This window comes from Gasterosteus aculeatus, unplaced genomic scaffold (genome assembly GCF_964276395.1).
Source record: "Gasterosteus aculeatus unplaced genomic scaffold, fGasAcu3.hap1.1 HAP1_SCAFFOLD_30, whole genome shotgun sequence".
In the NCBI taxonomy this organism is placed as follows: domain Eukaryota; kingdom Metazoa; phylum Chordata; class Actinopteri; order Perciformes; family Gasterosteidae; genus Gasterosteus; species Gasterosteus aculeatus.
Window position 1 is genome coordinate 27,501 of NW_027554888.1, and position 5,000 is coordinate 32,500.

Here is a 5,000-nt window from a genome sequence, read left to right on the forward strand (position 1 = left end):
GGCGTCTTTTTCCGGGTCCAATTCGGCCGTTGTGGGCCTCTGGAGGTGTTTGGGTCCGAGTTCCGGGCTCTGGGGGTGTCTGGTAAAGAGATCCGGGTTCTGGCGTCTTTTTCCGGGTCCAATTCGGCCGTTGTGGGCCTCTGGAGGTGTTTGGGTCCGAGTTCCGGGCTCTGGGGGTGTTTGGTAAAGAGATCCGGGTTCTGGCGTCTTTTTCCGGACTTAATTCGGCCGTTGTGGGCCTCTGGAGGTGTTTGGGTCCGTGTTCCGGGCTCTGGGGGTGTCTGGTAAAGAGATCCGGGTTCTGGCGTCTTTTTCCGGGTCCAATTCGGCCGTTGTGGGCCTCTGGAGGTGTTTGGGTCCGAGTTCCGGGCTCTGGGGGTGTCTGGTAAAGAGATCCGGGTTCTGGCGTCTTTTTCCGGGTTCAATTCGGCCGTTGTGGGCCTCTGGAGGTGTTTGGGTCCGAGTTCCGGGCTCTGGGGGTGTCTGGCAAAGAGATCCGGGTTCTGGCGTCTTTTTCCGGGTCCAATTCGGCCGTTGTGGGCCTCTGGAGGTGTTTGTGGAGCTCATCCGGGCTCTGGGGGTGTCTGGTAAAGAGATCCGGGTTCTGGCGTCTTTTTCCGGGTCCAATTCGGCCGTTGTGGGCCTCTGGAGGTGTTTGCGGACCTCCGCGGGTGTACCGGGGTGATCCGGGACCGGGTCCGGGTTCTGGCGTCTTTTTCCGGGTCCAATTCGGCCGTTGTGGGCCTCTGGAGGTGTTTGGGTCCGAGTTCCGGGCTCTGGGGGTGTCTGGTAAAGAGATCCGGGTTCTGGCGTCTTTTTCCGGACTTAATTCGGCCGTTGTGGGCCTCTGGAGGTGTTTGCGGACCTCCGCGGGTGTACCGGGGTGATCCGGGACCGGGTCCGGGTTCTGGCGTCTTTTTCCGGGTCCAATTCGGCCGTTGTGGGCCTCTGGAGGTGTTTGGGTCCGTGTTCCGGGCTCTGGGGGTGTTTGGTAAAGAGATCCGGGTTCTGGCGTCTTTTTCCGGGTTCAATTCGGCCGTTGTGGGCCTCTGGAGGTGTTAGGGTCCGTGTTCCGGGCTCTGGGGGTGTCTGGTAAAGAGATCCGGGTTCTGGTGTCTTTTTCCTGGCTTAATTCGGCCGTTGTGGGCCCCTGGAGGTGTTTGCGGACCTCCGCGGGTGAAATAATGGAAAAAAAAAAAAGTTAAAGTTTCCAGTCGGGACTATGTGGAGCGAAAAAAACCCGGACTTTTTTGGCTCCGTCAGAAACTAAGTAAAAGTCGGAATATGTGAAGGAAAGCCCAGAAAATGCCTGGGCTTTTTTAGATCGCTTCGATAAATTTTTTTTTAGCTCACATCACTGGGCCACCAGGTCGCAGATTTCAGAAACCTGGTTTTCGGAAACAGAGATCTCCAGGACAGGGCCCCGAGCTTCGGGGGGAGCGTTCCCCAGCTGGACCTAAGCATAGTGGGCCAGGCCCCGGGCGGAAAGACGCTCCTGGAGCCGAGATACAGGGGTGGCTCCCCGCGCGACTTACCCGATTTCGGAGCACTATTTTCGGACAGTGATGGCAGAGCAGTGGGTGTACCGGATGGAGGAAAATAACAGCTCCAGAGAGCGGCAGAGACCAGACCATGACCCAGAACGGCACACTGTTCCCGGACAGTGATGGCAGAACAGCAGGTGTACCGCATGGATGAATAAAGAGCTCCAGAGAGCGGCAGAACCCAGACCAAGTCCCAGAAAGACACACTATTCCCGGACAGTGATGGCAGAACAGCAGGTGTACCGCATGGATGAATAAAGAGCTCCAGAGAGCGGCAGAGACCAGACCAAGTCCCAGAACGACACACTATTCCCGGACAGTGATGGCAGAACAGCAGGTGCAGTGGATGGATGAATAAAGAGCTCCAGAGAGCGGCAGAGACCAGACCAAGTCCCAGAACGGCACACTGTTCCCGGACAGTGATGGCAGACCAGCAGGTGTACCCCATGGATGAATAAAGAGTTCCAGAGAGCGGCAGAACCCAGACCAAGTCCCAGAACAACACACTATTCCCGGACAGTGATGGCAGAACGGCAGGTGTACCGCATGGATGAATAAAGAGTTCCAGAGAGCGTGATATCCCAGACCATGTCCCAGAACGGCACACTATTCTCGGATGCTGATGTCAGAACAGCAGGTGTAACGCATGGATGAATACAGAGTTCCAGAGAGCGGCAGAGACCAGACCATGTCCCTGTACGGGACACTATTCTCGGATGCTGATGTCAGAACAGCAGGTGTAACGCATGGATGAATACAGAGTTCCAGAGAGCGGCAGAGACCAGACCATGTCCCAGTACGGGACACTATTCTCGGATGCTGATGTCAGAACAGCAGGTGCAGTGGATGAAGGAAATAAACAGAACATAGTTCCAGAGAGCGTGATATCCCAGACCATGACCCAGAACGACACACTATTCCCGGACAGTGATGGCAGAACAGCAGGTGTACCGCATGGATGAATAAAGAGTTCCAGAGAGCGTGATATCCCAGACCATGACCCAGAACGACACACTATTCCCGGACAGTGATGGCAGAACAGCAGGTGTACCGCATGGATGAATACACAGTTCCAGAGAGCGGGAGATCCCGGCCGATGTCCGATGACGAAGCACTGTATGGGACACTTTGAAGGAAGGGTCGGTCTCCTGGATGAAAAGAACTTTAATTTTCTGACTTAAAATACGGAGTTAAAGTTTCCAGTCGGGACGATAAGGAGGGCAAAAAAACCCGGACTTTTTTGGCTCCGTCAGAAACTAAGTAAAAGTCGGACTATGTGAAGGAAAGCTCAGAAAATGCCTGGAGAATTTTGAGCGGACCGGAAAAAAAAAGTTCCAGCCGACATCACTGGGCCACCAGGTCGCAGATTCCTGAAACCCGGTTTTTAGAAACATAGGCCTCCAGTCGTGAAGACCGGCGTTTGTGCGGTTCGGATCCGACTCAGACCTCAGTATTTTCGGACACCCTCGGACAGTGGCGGGGGTGGAAGAACCGGAGCCTCATGCAGAACTGGCTGTCGGGGAGCAAGCGGACGCTGCCCCGGCAGGAGGCATCATTCCGGGCACTGTGGCTGATCGGTAGCTTTCGTGGATGGATGACTGAGCGAACGAACGAGATGACGGCGGTGCGTCCTGGCTGATGTCCCAGTACGGGGCACTATTCTCGGATGCTGATGTCAGAACAGCAGGTGCAGTGGATGGATGAACACACAGTTCCAGACAGCGGGAGATCCCAGACCATGTCCCAGAACGGCACACCATTCTCGGATGCTGATGTCAGAACAGCAGGTGTAACGCATGGATGAATACAGAGTTCCAGAGAGCGGCAGAGACCAGACCATGTCCCTGTACGGGACACTATTCTCGGATGCTGATGGAAGAACAGCAGGTGCAGTGGACGGATGAACACACAGTTCCATAGAGCGGCAGAACCCAGACCATGTCCCAGAACGGGACACTATTCTCGGATGCTGATGTCAGAACAGCAGGTGCAGCGGACGGACTAATACACAGTTCCAGAGAGCGGTATTTCACGACAGATATCCGATGATGAAGCGCTATTGTCGGACACTGATGGCAGAACAGCAGGTGCACTGGATGAAGGAAATAAACAGAACATAGTTCCAGAGAGCGGGATATGCCAGACCATGTCCCAGTACGGGACACTATTCTCGGATGCTGATGTCAGAACAGCAGGTGCAGTGGATGGATGAAATAAACAGTTCCAGAGAGCGTGAGATCCCGGCTGATATCCGATGAAGAAGCACTGTTCACGGACACTGATGGCTGAACAGCAGGTGCAGCGGATGGATGAATACACAGTTCCAGACAGTGGGAGATCCCTGACCATGTCCCAGTACGGGACACTATTCTCGGATGCTGATGTCAGAACAGCAGGTGCAGTGGATGAAGGAAATAATCAGAACATAGTTCCAGAGAGCGGGAGATCCCAGACCATGTCCCAGAACGGGACACTATTCTCGGATGCTGATGTCAGAACAGCAGGTGTAACGCATGGATGAATACAGAGTTCCAGAGAGCGGCAGAGACCAGACCATGTCCCAGAACGGGACACTATTCTCGGATGCTGATGTCAGAACAGCAGGTGTAACGCATGGATGAATACAGAGTTCCAGAGAGCGGCAGAGACCAGACCATGTCCCAGAACGGCCCACTATTCCCGGACACTCATCTACTTAAAATCTCCCTGATTACCTGCCAGAACAGAGCAGATCCAGAGAGCGGTATTTCACGGCAGATATCCGATGATGAAGCGCTATTGTCGGACACTGATGGCAGAACAGCAGTTGCACTGGATGAAGGAAATGAACAGAACATAGTTCCAGAGAGGGGGATATGCCAGACCATGTCCCAGTACGGGACACTATTCTCGGATGCTGATGTCAGAACAGCAGGTGCAGTGGATGAAGGAAATAAACAGAACATAGTTCCAGAGAGCGGGATATGCCAGACCATGTCCCAGTACGGGACACTATTCTCGGATGCTGATGTCAGAACAGCAGGTGCAGTGGATGGATGAAATAAACAGTTCCAGAGAGCGTGAGATCCCGGCTGATATCCGATGAAGAAGCACTGTTCACGGACACTGATGGCTGAACAGCAGGTGCAGCGGATGGATGAATACACAGTTCCAGACAGTGGGAGATCCCTGACCATGTCCCAGTACGGGACACTATTCTCGGATGCTGATGTCAGAACAGCAGGTGCAGTGGATGAAGGAAATAATCAGAACATAGTTCCAGAGAGCGGGATATCCCAGACCATGTCCCAGTACGGGACACTATTCTCGGATGCTGATGTCAGAACAGCAGGTGCAGTGGATGAAGGAAATAAACAGAACACAGTTCCATGGAGCGGGAGATCCCAGACCATGTCCCAGTACGGGCCACTATTCTCGGATGCTGATGTCAGAACAGCAGGTGCGGTGGATGGATGA